Source organism: Strongylocentrotus purpuratus, unplaced genomic scaffold (genome assembly GCF_000002235.5).
Source record: "Strongylocentrotus purpuratus isolate Spur 01 unplaced genomic scaffold, Spur_5.0 spur5_scaffold_12, whole genome shotgun sequence".
In the NCBI taxonomy this organism is placed as follows: domain Eukaryota; kingdom Metazoa; phylum Echinodermata; class Echinoidea; order Camarodonta; family Strongylocentrotidae; genus Strongylocentrotus; species Strongylocentrotus purpuratus.
In genome coordinates, this window is record NW_022145597.1 from 28,650,810 (window position 1) to 28,668,117 (window position 17,308).

Consider the following 17,308-nt stretch of genomic DNA (forward strand, 5'->3'; position numbering starts at 1 on the left):
AATTCCTATTTTACCCAGAACCTTGCCAGAATTTCAAGAATTTTAACACGTTTCGAAACAACACTTTTTATATATAATTATATGGGTAATATCAGTCATCACAACTGCCAAGAGTCACTGAACTTGGGGGCTAGTTCATTAGGCTACGGGGCATCCTCTCATGAAACCGTCAAAAGTACAAGTTCCCCAACAACCTATTGAAATGCGTCCCGCTGTGTGCCCGAAATAACGGATACTCATTCTCTGAATAGAGAAACACGAGAACGCACGGACGCTACGACGCGCGGGTGACTTCGACGGTTTAATTATCTTTAGATGATATCGACACTCATTTATCTTATCTACCCCGGAGATAAAGAGCGATAGCTAACGATCTAACCTCATAATTAAGAATGATATACGACCGTCTGGATAATATCATAGGTGACAAGCCCTTCGCCATCAGCATTGCAAGCCTGTAACACACCTTACATCAGTTGCTTTGTGTAGGATTACTCACATGTGTTGGTAAGTGCATAATGTTTTCATTATATTTTGTCTGCATGCTGCATTACAATGGGAGAGCAAATATTCGACTATATGATTCTTTGTGAAGGCAAAGTGTGAGCGATAATATACCGGCGCAAAAGTGTGCCCTAACATCTATGCTATGTTATCATTGAACTTGAAGGTGATTTCATTTGATTCAATTAAAATTGATGCCGACTTATTTCGTCCATATACCAAAGCATTGTCGTAAATGATCATGATGACTTGATTGTTAGCAAGTTCAAGGAAATTTGTCCCCTATAAGTTACCGACTACATAAATTATTTTAGTATGACGAATGGTTATGTATAGTTGAGAGACCTGCTAAGGCTTTGGCCATTAATAAATAATTTTGACTGATGACTGTATGAAGTTCAGAGCACCAACATGCCACCGAAAATTATGTTCTTGATGTTAAAATACTTGGTAATATATTAGACATTGACAAATTTGGCGCACCTTTGGACTTGTAGTTCCAAGAAAGCCGTAAAGAATGTACTGATGAAGTGATGAATCACTATTCGTCATTTTAGATTTCTGTGTATGGTTGATAAGTGATATTATTGTTCACTTTTGTTCCTTCATACATATACACAATCTATACCTCTCTGACGCATCCGCTAAAATATATATTTCTCTTTCACAATATTTCCCGAAACCTCTTGGTTGTCAAACAAAGCATGCATTTTGGCATTAAGCCTCTCCTTGTTTATACGTGTATAATTATATGTTCAAATATTTATTTACTCAGCTGTGAGTGGGTCAAAGGGTGCACACCATTTCATTCCGTGTATGTTTGATTTTATTTTTGATTTCATTTTTTATCATGTTTGTAAATTAGGGGTTCCCAGACATGACTTGTATCAATCAATTTGATAATTTAAGTTTGGGGCCGACTTTTAACGTCACTCTCCGAAAGACGTGTCTGACAAAATGTCAAACCTTGGTCCGTCGGTATGTAGGATAAGGCTTATATCTGACCATACCGCCAGTTAAAGATACACTTAGTTCTGGTAAATAAAAAAAATAAAAGCTCTCTTAGAATCCAGCGAAACTTACACTGAATGTTCGAGATTACAAATAAATGACATGTGCCAAACAATGTTGGTAGAAAAAGTATAGTGACTAAGTAAAGAGCATAGAAAGAAAGGGAAATCCGGGTATGGTATGTAGGCCTGACACCTTGTGCTTAACATCGAACACAGGTCATTATGTGCAAATGGAAGGAGTTGCAGTTTTTATCGAGGATGATGCCCAGTAAAATTTTGTGCGTTTGCTTTTATTTCACTGGCTCAAACATACAATCAACAATAAATCATAGCAATTTTCTCTCAAAATACGCGATTTCCATACCGGAACTCAAGGTTAGCTTTCACGCACATCAGCTCTTCAATTCTCATATCTTCTAACACCCCAAAGTCTCTTTAATGCACAGTAAGATTTCGCTTACTTACAAAGCGTACATGATAATAACAATAATTGACAAGGCAATACTTTTCATCAATGCCACTGCTTTTTAAAAATATATTGTTTAAATGTACCAGTAAAACGTTGAAGGAAATAATTGAGTTGTTAAAATACAAAGCCGGAAGAGAACGGGTAGAATATATTTCCGTTATCTTTGGGCTGTAGGTGAAGGTTTCCTAATTTTGTAGGAACATGGCTGTATAACTGCAGAGGATGTGGGATGTAGGTGCATGGATGCAAGGTGAGCCTACAGGATAGGTAGGATATGGGCCGGGGTAGTGGTGTGTGGTGGTACTAGTAAGGTTTTAAAGAGAAGGTTTAATTTTTGGTAAAGGTGAAAAATAAATTCAGGAGCTTTCTTATTTCTTTATGTATACACTGTATTGTGGTAGAATACGATACCACATGTTAAAATTGTTGTCGTTTTGATTAATATACTGAGAGAAAAAGAGGGAGAGAGAGAGAGAGAGAGAGAGAGAGAGAAAGAGTGTGTATGTGTGTGTGAGAGAAAGAGAGAGGGAGGGAGAGAGAGAGAGAGAGAGAGGAAGGGAGAGCGAGCGAGAGAGAGAGAGAGAGATAATACAATGACATTGATAGACGGTGGACTCATAAACCGAGAGGTACAAAAGTGACACAGAAAGCAACGATAGTCAGTCATGCTTATATACTCATTAAACAATAACCTCTGGCCCCTTTTCAGTATTGTCACTGTATGTAATTATGTCCAGAGATTGAATTCTAAAGGTCTGTTTACAAAAAGTAAATATTGAGCATTTTGCGGCATTCCAACAAGGTTTTTCTTTGTTTTTAAATCAATGAAGGACATATACAGTGCGTATAAAAAAGTGTACTCAATTTTGGTAGCTTATAATTATAAAGTTATAACTTATGCGACCTTAAATCAAATATAATGGTAAAGGGTATTAAACTAATACCCTGTCCAATGATACCATATTCATAATTGTGCTGCCACGGATAACTGAGCAGCAGGCTTTTCAAAAAGTATTGTCAGAATCCTTTTGTACCAAGTTTGGGCTGGAGCAATGATAATGGGTCAATAGCAATGATGTGTGGGTTATCTCATTCCAAAAACAATCGCTCTTTTATTTACATTGCCTATTTAGAATTAGGCTATGATTTATTGAAAACAAAAAAAATGATTTTCGTGGGCATAATTGGCGCCAATTAAAGTCAATGGCATTGATTATGTTTTCGTTTTATTTGTCGAGGTGACAGTCAGGCTTCTCTAATTGGACCTCATATACTATTAACAATACTAATTATAGCGACATTAATAATTGCGCACGTATCGAACCCACTGGAGGCTCACTACGTTACAAAATAATGAATGATACTGAAAATTTAGCAAACCCTACCATCGCAGGTGACAATTTCCTTCTTATTACCTTCTAGGCATGGCAGGGCTGCCATATCCTATACATGTAGAATCGTCAGGTATACGCTCTTTTGATGATATGGGTAAAATATGGGACAAAATACCTTCATATTGACAAGAGTTGGGTAACATTATACCCGATATTGTATTGGGTAAGATTTAATCCAATAATGATAAGATTTAGTGAAATTTGGTAAAATTGTGACCCAACAGACATGAATGGTCTCCTCTTACCCAATGCTGGGTGAGATTTAAACAACATTTGATAAAGTTTTAAAGCAACAAACATGAATGTTCCCTTTTTCATATTGGGTAAATATTGGACCATTTATACTGGACTGATATATCAAAGATATTTAAACCGTAGAACGCATACGACTTATAGGGACTGAGAATAAGGATCAAGTTAGGTCAAATCTGCATCCGGAAACCTTCTTCCAGTGAAACGGTCTTGAACTAGTTCATGTCAATGAATCAGAAATCAACACACCCGACCTTCTAGCTGAACTTGAAAACTTCTCTTATTAAACTGGAAAACTATGACTAATTCAATCTGGTGTCAAACACGTCTAGACTCTCCACTTTTAATCTAAATGTGACGTGAGATTTTATGGAATGCATTGATGAGCGTTGGTGGGGGGGGGGGTGGTAAAGTATGAACGAAAAATGAAATAAAATTCGGGGTTATATTGTTTTTTAATTTCAATCTAAGACTTTCTGTGAATGAATGTCATCTTGGTTAATTATTATGCGTACTTTTAAGACTATAGATTCAAAAATGTGGAAACGCATAGGCTAATTTTTAGTTTTTGTTTACAAGTGTGAAAAGAGTAACCGAACATGTCGCGGGTTACAAGTATACAAATGTTGCAGACCATTCGTCTTGTGTCGAACTCGTTTGGCTTTCGGACTTTGCTTTTGGTTATTTTTGTTGCCGCTTTTATGTATCCTATATTTCATGTATCCTGTATTTCATGACAAAACAAAAGCTTAACATTTTGAAGTGCAAGGCAAGGTAATACTGAATTTGCCGGAAATTCGTGGATTTGAGACTTCTGCCTCAGTCTTTCCTTCCTGTTCGAGGTCCATTGATCATTGTTCTTCTGTCCCGTGCTTCATGAAATAATATAGAAAGAGAGAGGGAGAGAGAGAGAGAGAGAGAGAGAAAAAAGTTACAGAGAAAATGATGTTAGCGTAAAAGGGCAGAGAAGAGGAAGAGAGAGAGAGAGGGAGAGATCTAGGGAGAGAGAGAGGGAGAAAAAAGAGAGAAAGAGAGAGAGAGAGAGAGAGAGAGGGTAAGAGAGAGAGAGAGAGAGAGAATAATATATAACAACAACTAAGCATATATAATTATACACATGATAATAATGGAAATAAAGAAAAAAAAAGAAGCGAGAAAAAACATGAATGAGACAGGATGGGGGAGGGAGTAAACTGAGATATGGGTTGATAGATAGACAGACAGATAGATGCAGGTAGAAATTTGATAAATTCACATATATAGGTCTATATATATATATATATATTTATACATTTAATATAAACCCGTATTTCTTCATTTTTGAAGCAAGAAGGTGCGTTCAAATAGACACATATCCGGAATACTTGCTCCAGTTTTGTGATTGATGAAATGCATGCGTGAATATGACAAAAACATCATGACGTGACGTATTACTACTGTCATCATCTGTTCATGCCGATTATGTGTGACAGCGGCACGACTGTTTTGTTCTCTTTCCGAATAATACCGAAATTTGTCATGTCCTAGATGTCCGATGTTCAATTATTCATCCTAGTGCTCACTATTTGCGTTTGGCGAGATGTTGCTGGGACGTAGAAACCCATAGGAGAGTGAGAGAGAAGATGAATGAAGAAGAAGATGTTGAAAATAATTTTGCGAACCATGAGGCCCCGAATCAGAATTTGGTTAATCTCTACTATTCTCTTCCACGAACATTTACAAGACTTCTGGATGCCATTTAAAGCGGCAATTTTGAGAACAATTTTTCGCGAAAATGGCCGTAAAATGCGAACCAATATGTATGGAAGTACATTTAATAACATGAACATTCTAAAGGCGTGACTGTGACTAATTTGCGTGAATTATCAGACCATGAAATGAAACTCGACCGTGGTATACAAAACATAGCACCATGTCACAAGTCATGAGTCTTTAAACATGAGGCACATATTTTCGTACGGTCTACTTCGTAACCTACTTTAGACATGTAGGTGCCGGGGGGGGGCATAATTGTTTACCTGAACGCTGGGAATGAGTTATGAATGAGTTAACAAATGGGGAATGGTTTCTTTCAAAATTAAAGATTCATGGCAAGACTGTAATGGGACTTCGGCATTTTCATTAGATCTAGACTCGGGATGCTGGCCGGTTAATGAAAAAGGGATGGCCGAGTGAGAGATAGAGAGATAGAGAGAGAGAGAGAGAGAGAGATAGAGAGAGAGAGAGAGAGAGAGAGGTGAGAGAAAGAGGGAGAGAAAGAGAGAAAGAGAGAGAGAGAGAGAGAGTGAGACTTTGTCATGGAGACTGGATTAAAATTGATGGTCCAGGACAGGTCATCATTTTGCCAGTATCAAAAATTCTTTCGGGGCATGAAGGCAGTTGATGGACTACAGCCTTCCCATTACATGAAGTTCAGGCGAGAAGATTGTGCAATTTATGTATAGGTATAAATCTGCTCTCCAGTGTATAAGAAAGCGATATTTTATTTGACAAAATGACGAGAAAGGAAGGAAAAGAGGGGAAGAGAGAGGGGGAGAGGGATGGGCACAAACGCATCCACAAAGAAAAATTAAATACACACACAGGCGTACGCACATACACGCACACGTTCCCTCACATAGCGCCAGCGAGAGAGAAAAATATGTCAATGATATATCTGAATGACAGGTCCTAGTTTTCTGCACGACCTTCAATTACTACCATTACCGTACTTCTTCAAACACTTCTTATATTACTACACATATATAACTACTGCTTACTGCTGCTGCTACTACTACTTTAATACATTTAGAAAAATGGTCTTCATGTGAATGTATACATGATAAATTCAAATTATACACTTAGTATCAATATTTCTTTATAACTCAGTTCACCTGATTAAGTATGGGCCAGTATCATCCTGTACCAATCGAAAAGTATGTATTAGTGTGAATGTGCCCATACACAGAATACATGTCTAAGAATGGAAACCAACTCACAAGCTACAGCAGAACAGAATGATGCCTTCTTAATCTATGTTCGTATTAAAATTAATTATTCCCTTCATTCAAACGAGACAGACAGTAAACTGAATCAACGCGAGCGCCTATACAGTTCAACCTTGTAAAGATCATTCACCGGTGTAACCATATAGTCATGAGACCTGCATTAATCTCACCCATATGTTGTAAAATGATATAATATAACGCATGATTAGAACACAGCCAGCTGTCTTGGAAAGCTCTCACAAGTATAGAAGCAGAGTCGAAGAGTAACACGATCTCAAATACTTTCGAGAAACCAACCTCAGGATAATTTCAATAAAGTATATATATCTCATCGATGTGTCGTGGTGTAGTTTTTTTTTAAATATTCTCTTTAGCAGATGTTTCTGCATTTATTGATAAATCAAGTATAAAACATTCCAATAACAATAATAGTATTCAAGGTTGGCACTGTTGAGACGTGTCAGGAAATATCTAACGATAGACAGTGCCAAGTTATTAGCAAATGCACTGGTATTACCATATTTTGATTATTGCTGCACCTCATGGTCAAATTGTAATCAAGGTCTTCGGGATACACTGATTAAGTTGCATAAACAGATGGCTAGGATTGTTCTCCAAATGAATGTACTTACATCAAGTTCAGAAATGTTCTCAAAACTCAAGTGGATGAACATGGAAAAAACGTTGGCAATTCCAGAAATGTAAACTTATGTTCGATATTGTAAACGGTATTTCCCCCTCATATCTTCAAGATATGTTTACTCAGTCTGCAGCAACACATCGTTATAGCACTAGAATCGCTGATACTCATGGATTAGTCATCCCCAAAGTTAAAACTGAAAATGGTAGAAGGGCCTTTTCCTTTGAGGGTGCAATGACATGGAACAACCTCCCTAGTGAGTTACGAAATGCACAAACTAAGCAGTCATTTTGCACCAGTTATTTTAGAAAAATGTAAATATAACCCAAGTACTTGCAAATAAGTAGCCACTATCACAAACTTCAATATTTAGTAAATTGCCAATTGCAGATCACTGTATTTCTCATAAATATCTTACAAATTACAAAAAATTATGTTTAGACACACTGTCACCTCAATATAATATTTTTTCTTCTTCAAAATTTGTTTATGTATGATTTACTTGATGACTTGATTTTATTTGACTTGATTTTTTTTTTTTGACTTGATTTTTTTGTTTGTGGATTTTTGTTTGTTTACTTGCTGAGTTTAAATTTACATTTGAGATTTAATCTGTAATTCTTTCTGGTATGTTTACTACTCACCATGTGATGATGTTTTCATGTACATGTATGTCTATGTCTTTATATGTATTTTATGGTATGCAGGGCCCCCAAGAATAAGAGTATTTTAACTACTGATGGGGCTACCCTGTTAAAATAAAACGAAATAAATAAATAAATAAATAAATAATATAATTGATTTACATAAAGAGTGACAACGGAAATACACACAAATAAAAATGCATGATTGAAAGCTTGAAAGTATGGATGTAAGTAAAAATAATCAAGATAAATGCAGAGGCCAACTATCATAAGCAAGAATGCTTGAGTCGATAGCAGTTGAAACTACAACGGACTTTGGATCACACGGTTTGCGGTTCGAGTCCCACCGCGGCACGAATGCCCATTGGCAAGATATTAATCTACATTTGCGACTCTCCACCCAGGTGTTGAATGGGTACCCAGTAAGTTGGGATTGCCTAGATTTGACTATTCAAAGTCATTGCGATCATGTTCTCCGTGTTTAATGTTTAAGGTTATAGCATGGTTATCTTGTCAGCAAACCGAAAGCTCAATTTAGTAACAGGATTTTATCGCTTACAATTTATCGACATTTTGTTTATGAAATGCTCAGTGCATGTTCGAAAATGGCGTAAACAGTTCTTTTTGATGACACCTTTGTCTATAATCATGACGACTCACCACCTTATTATGTTTTTATTGCTGCCTTAAAAAAAAGAAATCCCGCACCATCAATTAAGTTGCCATATGGCAGTAGGCATACATAATCAACATATACCATTTCAAAATAAGGAAATTTATGTTTGTTTTAATCATTCACATAATTATTATCATATAAATATATATTTATAAGAACTATGACCAACACAACAAATACTGACCATATATTTGCCATCGAACTACACCTGCCCAAACACGTCATACATTTTCACAGGCAATGGTCATCAAACATCATTTTATATTTTTAGTTTTTGCTGGGCGCCATTATGCTCTCGCCTCTAAGCCTGGTGGCCTGAGCAGTGAAACAGATGGAAGGTCGTGCATCTATTTTCGCCACTCTGCCATTATCCATGCATTAATGGAGATCATTCATTCGTCAAATTGATGGTTTCTCGTCGCAGTGTTGGCAACATAATGATGCATTTAATGTACTCTTGCAGAAGAGAATGGCGCTGTTGAGAAGATTGAAAGATAGATATATTGGACGAGAGTGAGAGAGAGAGAGAGAGAGAGAGAGAGAGAGGGGGGGGGGGGGGTTAAACCCCCCTTGAGTTTTTTTTTATGTGTATGTTTTGTGTATGTTTTTTGTGAACCCCCCCCTTTTGAGTTTTTTTTTTTTTTTAAATAATAATAAAAAAAAATTATGCCAATGGCTGACCTAAAAAAGGTGACCCTGCCCCCCCCCAACGGAACAAAATGTCAAATTCTCAAATTTCGAGACCCCCCCCCAAAAAAAAAGTGTCCTCTTACCCCCCCCCCCCCCCCCCCCCGGGAGCAAAATAATAAAGCTGAGTCGTTACAAAATTTTGGGCCCGATTTTAAAACCCCCCCTTGAAAAAATCCTGCGTACGCCACTGGTTACGATTGGTATGGGGAAGACAAGAGGTTTTTGATTGAAGGACGGAATTATTAACGATTTGACAAACTAGAAACGACCTCAAAAGAAATAAATCCAAGAAGGAGGAATATGACAGCTGTGTCCACATTCCATCGTCAGGCATACCTCCTAATTAATTTAATATCGTTATAACGACCTAACAGCGGGTTGAGCTTCGAATAAAATAATGGAGATATTTTTGTGGTTGAGTGATCACAGAGAGGGCGCAGATATCTCTTTCACGCTGGGATAAGCGTGCGGGAAATAAGTGTATATAATCAAATATACCGAGTACGTACGATAAGTGAAATTTGTTTCAAAGTTAAGAACAGTGCTTAAAAAAACACACGTCACATTAACTATGTAACCGGGAATGTTATTCACATCTTTCAGATTTTATTTGAACTCATTTCTGGCTTTCATACTATAAGTGCGTACAAATGCATCAATTACATTCACTATGAACATGACAGACAAAGAAAGCGGACAAAATATACAGTTCCTCATGTAGACAAAGGAACATCCCTTCATTGCTACTATGTAAAAATGTGTAGAACAGATGAATTTGCATGTGACACCTGTTCTACACATTTTTACATAATAGCAGCGAAGGGATGTTCCTTTGTCTACCTGGGGAACTGTATATTTTGTCCACTTTCTTTGTCAGTCATATTCATAGTGATTATAGTCAAACTTGTCCATTACGGTCACTCAAGCATGCATTGACTGTAGGCCGGTGGCCTTTCTAGGCAGGTTCTACAGAACACATTTCTTTCTCAAGGGAGACGAAATAAATGGTGCCTACACCACTAAGGAAGGTTTCACTATATTTCAAAATGTTGTTGTAGGCCTGAGTATAATCACGTGAGCAAATCATTAGTAAAAAATTATTATTATTGTAATAGCGTTGGGCCAGCCATGGGGGGGGGGGGGGGGGCACTGGTATCATCTTTATCATCGAGGGAGGTTGTTGGAAGTGTACCTATTATCTTCGTCTCACGTTCTCTTCCCCGGTCCCTTTCGCTCTCTTTTGTATTTATTCTTTCGCCTTTCGATGATGCAGGGGCACGTTCCCCGTGCTTCGTGTGTCCACGCCTCTGTTTAGTGTAGTTTTGCAATCACTTTACTCTACCCGTTTCAGCCCCTAATGGTGTACTGCATGAAATCTGGAATGTTAAGTAAGCCATGCAAGGCAAATAAGTTGGTATAGGGTAACGCCATTTGTTAGCGAAAATAAGTCCATATTTGACTACGGAGAAATCGGGATTTGAATTATGACGTCATATCTACTTGCTGGATAATATTTTGAAATTGATTTTGCAGCGTGAAAATATTTCTCACGGTGAATGTAGATGTCATGGCGTTCTCGGAGAAACGTTTTTGACAGATAATTATTTCAGGAACGCACGCAATCTTTCTGATTTATAAACAGACATCACCGAGAAAAGAAAATTGGCACCCATTCCCCACCCCCAAAAAACAAAACACAGCACCGACGAGCACTGGATAATCGTGTTTAGAAGCGCGTAACATTTTTTTTTTAAAACTACAAATTGATAAGAATTTCATGCGGTGAATCCTCCGCAAAGATGTCACCGCGTTTTGACACTCACACGGTGAGCTATTTTCAGAACAGAATGTTGTAACGAGACATGGTTACCAAATGGGGAGGGGAATGGTTGTCGATTCGAAAAGCTAATTTCATTTACAAGATTATAGTAGTCTTTTTATGGTGTTTTGAAGCGCTTAGCAGCAACATGATATGATTTCTTGAGGTGAATGTCATTGCTTTTTTTAAGGCTTTGTGATATGCGTCCAGCCTGCTATTTTTGGACGTATGTCATAACTCTATGTTTATGTTTTATCTAATATTACCAAGAACAGAAAGTATTAGTCGATTCAAATTACAAAATTGTATCAACAAGATAAATCTCCTGTCGAACCTCGGTTCAGTTTCCTTCGTATGCAAATACAACATGTCATCAGGCGCGTACGCAGGATTTTTTCAAGGGGGGGGGGGTTTAACATTTATAAATCGGGCCGAAAATTTCGCAACGACTCAGCCAGCCGCTGAATAAGCGGGGGGGGGGGGGGGGGGGGGGTAAGAGGTCACTTTTTTTTTTTTTTTTGGTCTCGAAATTTGAAAATTTGACATTTTGGTCCGTTGGGGGGGGGGGGGTAAGGTCAGCTTTTTTAGGTCAACCATGGGAATTTTTTATTTATTTTTTTTAATAAAAAAAAAATTAAAAAAAATAAAATCCAAAAGGGGGGGGGGGGTTTACACACAAAAAATTACCAAAGGGGGGGGGGGTTTAACCCCCCAAACACCCCCCCCCCCCTGTGTACGCGCCTGCACGTCATTGGCCACGAACTGACGTGTCTTCCGTAATCTTGCATATCACATTTTATGGCTGTTATTCTTAAAGGTAATACAAAGTTTTGGTAAATTTTGAAAATTGGCTGGATAGTGATTCTTTACAATTTGTATATATTTGGATGCCCCTGTGGATGTATTATAAGCACCAGAAAATTTAGCACCTAAAACACTTCTGCTTTCGAGAAAATTTGAATTAAAAAATTTACCGGTGCTCCCGGTAAATTTTGATGAATTTCAAATAGCGCCTACGGCCAAACAATGGTAACTGCGACCATGAAAATCTCAGAATTTGTAGTTGTGGTATATAATTTCCAAATGGGAATAGCCAATCGGTCGATTCTAGTCAAGAAACATTATTTTATAGCTAAATTGATATCTTGACCTTGAGAGGGAGCTATACAACATGAACAGCTTATTATTTACAATTTCATCACTTTAGACTCGATTTCAACAGCGACAACGGTTACTGAATATTGTAGGATCACATATGCTTCCAATATGTTAATTTGAACCAAATTCATGACCCCATACCAAAACTTTGTATTACCTTTAAGATTTCGGACTTGTTCGTCTGGGGGAAATCCTCACAAAAATCCAACGATTCACCTGTGACGGAGCAATTAAAGGAGGCACGGAGACACAGAAAATTCGTGCATCACTTCCACTCAAATGTCAAAAGAAAAGAAAAGAATGCATTTCATCCTTGTGGTCCCCCATGTTTCCTCAATGTGCACGACACTGCACTCACATACATGAGTCAATAATGTTTGTATGTATGTTACTGTATTCATCACAATGAGCGGAACTTGTCTCTATGACTAATTAAGAAATGACTCAAAGTTGGACAAAAGGGTTTTTTATACACAAATATGGAAATTTCCCTGAGAAATTCGGATACAACATCGAATCGCACCTGCCCCCTTGTTTTGACGCAATCGGAAGTTTTTCTAGAATCTGGGGGCAGCCACTACTTCGCAAACATGGTAAAAACGGATATAAAATACCGGGAACTGTTTCCAACAACGTCTAAAAGTTTCGTGAGCGATAGATTATAAGATTCGTGAGTTATATTATATCAGACATTAACGATCGTACCGATTAAATCGCGGCTTCGAAACTGCTAACGAGTAGATCAATTATTGTCCCCTTTCACTAATTATACTAAGTTGATGAATTAACGAGCGCAAACCGTGTCTCTATGGCAACCCGTCATGCGATCTCCTCGTCTGATCTCATAAATCTCGCTTGATTCATTCACGCTTCTCTGAAGCCATCCTGCGAGATTTTGATGGGCTTTTACATTTTCATGTTTCCAAGGATGATTAGGTATATGGTTTTGATGGAAATGGATATTGACTGATGTCACAGAGCTTACTGCTTATAGCTTTGCAAAGTAAATGGAAAGTTAGATTAATCATGCCTTTTGGTCTTTCAAACGAGAATTTTCACCTCAATTCCATCTTCTCATGCCTTTCCTCTTTCTCTCTCTCTATTTTATCCACTCTCTCCTTTACATTACCTCTTTTTTCGATTTCATCTCCCTAACATCTTCACATGAGTTTGGGTTCTCTCCTAATCCTCCTCTCCTAATCCCTGTTTGTTCTTTAGTTTTGATCATACTATCTATATGGAAAATCAGTTCTAATGTGATGGGGAGCAAAACAGTTTTCACTACAAAGGTAGAAAATTGCTTTGATTTGTTATCTTCTTAATTATAGAAATAATACATACTGCTATACCGCTTTAATAATAAAAACAAAGTTTCAAGCGCTTCCAAGTATTCTTCTTTATAAAAATAATGATGCAGAATTTCCAATTGCTCGAATGAAGAGAATGTCCATTACCAAACATTAATAAGTTTTCCTAAAACATTCATGGACTGTCGTCTGTGCACCTTCCATTTACCCCGATGATTTATCATTGATGACAGGTGCGATCGTCTCAGGCCTAGCTCCGGTCAATTCGCTAATCACTTGGATTAATAATGTAAGATATCATTTAATATCAGCCAAGAAAGACAGGCGTGGCATAATTTACTTTTTAATGGCCTTCGAGTAAGTGAGGGTTAATTAAGAAGACAAAATTGGAAACTCTCTCTCTCTCTCTCTCTCTCTCTCTCTCTCTCTCTCTCTCTCTCTCTATCTCTGTCTTCCGGTGATAAATCGCGAGGGCACCCAAAGTGACATGCTAATCACAAATTGTTCATGTATAAACCGAATGGGGAGGGGGCCGAGGGGCAAACAAATATAGAACGAGTCTAGAATATTGCTACTAAATTTGTTATTTGTATAATTTCTGTCATTCCGATGTTGTAATCGCCTTGTTTATATCGTTTAATTGTTATATTTCTTGAAAGTGCCGAATTGATGATAATAATAATGATGATAATAAAGAAAGATTGAGAGAGACAGCTAGGTATTCAGAGGGAGGATGTGAAGATAACTATACATGCATGGGATAGAGAGACTGGGAAGGAAATGGAGAGACATACAAAGTTAGATACAGGGGGTTAAGGTTGGAGAGAGTGAGAGAGAGAGAGAGAGAGAGAGAGAGTGTGTGCGCATGTGTACATGTATGTATGCGTGAAGACGAAGTGAAAGGAAAGGTAAAGAAAGAGAGAGAGAGAGAGAGAGAGAGTAAATTGATGGATGTTCAAAGAAAAGGAGAAGGGATTATCGGAGATCATACATAAACAAAGTTTCAGCTCATAATTTTACCCGAACAAAAAACTAATCGTGAAATTGGAACTGGTACGTGATGAATGGGGAAGACATGAAAGATAATCATCTAGGTTGTTTAGGCGAGTATACAAAACGAAAAGTTTCCCAATATTAATGCATGTGGTATGATAAACAAATTGTCTTTTAAGCGTCTTTTTATTACCGATAAAAAGTACAAGTAGTGCAAATGCGAGATAAGGCAGTAAAAGAACCAAAACAATAATGTTGATTCAATGAGTATCAATGAGAGCATCATGTTTAAATCTTTAGTAAAAATGATTATGTTGATAATTAAAAAAGGAACCATGTGGAAGGGTAAACAGAAGAAAAAATGAGAGTAGCAATAAAGTTCTTTGAGAAGAGGAGCTCCTGTGCTCTTTTCGTTACCGATGCAAAGATAAAGTAGTGCCTTGGGGTTTAAGTATCAAGAACAAAACACCAGGATGTGATATTGCACCAATGAGAACGAGAGAGTATGCACATTGTGAATCTGAACAAACAGAGGCTGGGCTAAGAGTAGCAATAAAGGTCTTTGAGAAGAGGAGCTCCTGGATTTTTTTCCATTGAAAATAAAAGATAAAAGGGAGAACTTTATCTCATACTTTCACCCCACTTTCAAAGGGGCGCGTGCATTACCCTATTAACTGAATAGCCTACGTGGAATAATGCATGTAATTATAAACGAGATAATCCTCATTTCCGATGAGGCTAGCGGGCAAGAAAAGAGAAAACGTGTACACCATTTGGCGTAAATGAAAGCATCTAGTTCTCGTTTTTCACATCAAAGCTATTTCGGGAGTAAGAAAGTAGTGCATCAATTTGATTCTTGCAGGGAAGCGGACGATAATTGGGATGCAGAACACACAAAAAAAAATGAAATTGTAAACACGATACGAGATTAAAATTAATTAAGTGATGGGAATAAAACTAGACAACGGACTGAACATTAATGTAAGGGTGAGGGCTGAAAAAATACAGACGATAACTATAATAAGTTTCGTGAATATATTTAAGCCTTGTCTATCAGTTTTGTTATAATTCTAAAAACGATTACTTTGTCCGTAGTCAGGCCCCAAAAGCTACCTTTTGTTCATAATGTTTTCATTTATCTATGATTACAGTTATAAACCATGACCGTAAGTTATTATGGGCTTCACGATTATGTCTAGATTAGGAATTGTGCACGAATCATTGGTCACCTCGTAAGGCACATGATTCATGTACACTGCTGCACAGCTCATTATCTAGAACAGTTTATATCAGATAAAGTTGCTGAGGATTTGTCATTTTGCTTGCGTCAATACATGCGCTAATGAAGTCCAAGATGGAGATTGTTTGCATTCGCCTGAAATGCTGTGCAATGTTTGCACTTTCTGTTCATTGTGAATATTTACTGCGTACGCTTTTCATCCTTACAAAGCGCGTCAAACACCTTTACTGACGCAGCCTTGCGTTAATACATGACGCCTCGAGCTCAACTAGCATAAAGGAAAGAGTCGTGTTGGGAGGCCCAATCTAACTTGGACGATATTTGATGTTAGAATAAAGAAAGGGATAAAAAGTCCAATATGTTGATAAAGCAGTCGATCAAATTGTCACTGAAAGGGATATTGTGGTGATTGCATGTTTAATAATTTCCGTTTTTAACTACAATCCTATTTAATTCAGTTGTCAATTGGTTTCTCGGTCACGTTACTCATAAAGATCAGAATTGTGGTGTCTGGTTACATTTTCTAATCTACGAACGGATGCACACAGATCAGAAGACGCTTCATGAATATTAAGTTTTAGTCAGTAGGATTATCTATAATGAAACACGATAGATTAGTACTTATTTTCATGTAATATGTGCACTAATTAAATGAATCACTCACCGTATACGTGTTCCATACCTGCTGTTTGTTTTATAGGCTCATTTAACATACCATTTCCAAATGTTTTTTTGTATTGGATGTTCATGATGACCTTTCCATGAGGTCTTAAAATCTTTTAGATCTTTACATGAGAAGGTAAATGTAATGAAGATATATTTTAAATTATCTATACTAGAGGTTTGTTATGCTGTCATGGTTTGCTTTTTTGTCACTCTGCGATTGGGGAGAGAAATTAGAGAAAGAAGGGGGACAGTGAGAGTGAGAGAGAGAGAGAGAGAGAGGGGGAGAGAGAGAGAGAGAGAGAGAAAGAGGGAGAGAGAGAGAGAGAGAGATGTGATGGAGGGAGAGAGAGAGAGAGAGAGAGAGGGAGAGAGAGAGAGAGAAGAAATGTTGACAGGGCATGTCGTCATTACCGCATTTTATTTTGAGTACTTAACGAAGGGAAATCCCATTTGATCAATGCATGCTCTTAACTGATCAAATTCTCGTTAAATCTAAACCGAGAGCCCAGACAACTGACATTTAATTATTCAACCGATCGTGATGGATTCAGGATAGGGCTATTTCAGAATGAATCCACCTTTCCGCCCCAAAGAAACTCGCAAACAGCCCCTTTTTAGCATTATACTGCACAAAGTATGCTTCAAAATACAGGAGCTTGTTTTGAGATATTCTTATACAATTTAATTGATTAATTAATTATTTTTTTTACTTTTAAATTCAGGATAATCATTTTTGGAATTATCCCTCAACAACAACCAGCGGGCAACAGGAGAATAACTTGACATTTCCCTTTTTCGGGGGGGGGGGGGGGCGGGGGCTACAGCAAGCGCCTAGTCTATATACCGCTCCCCGTTT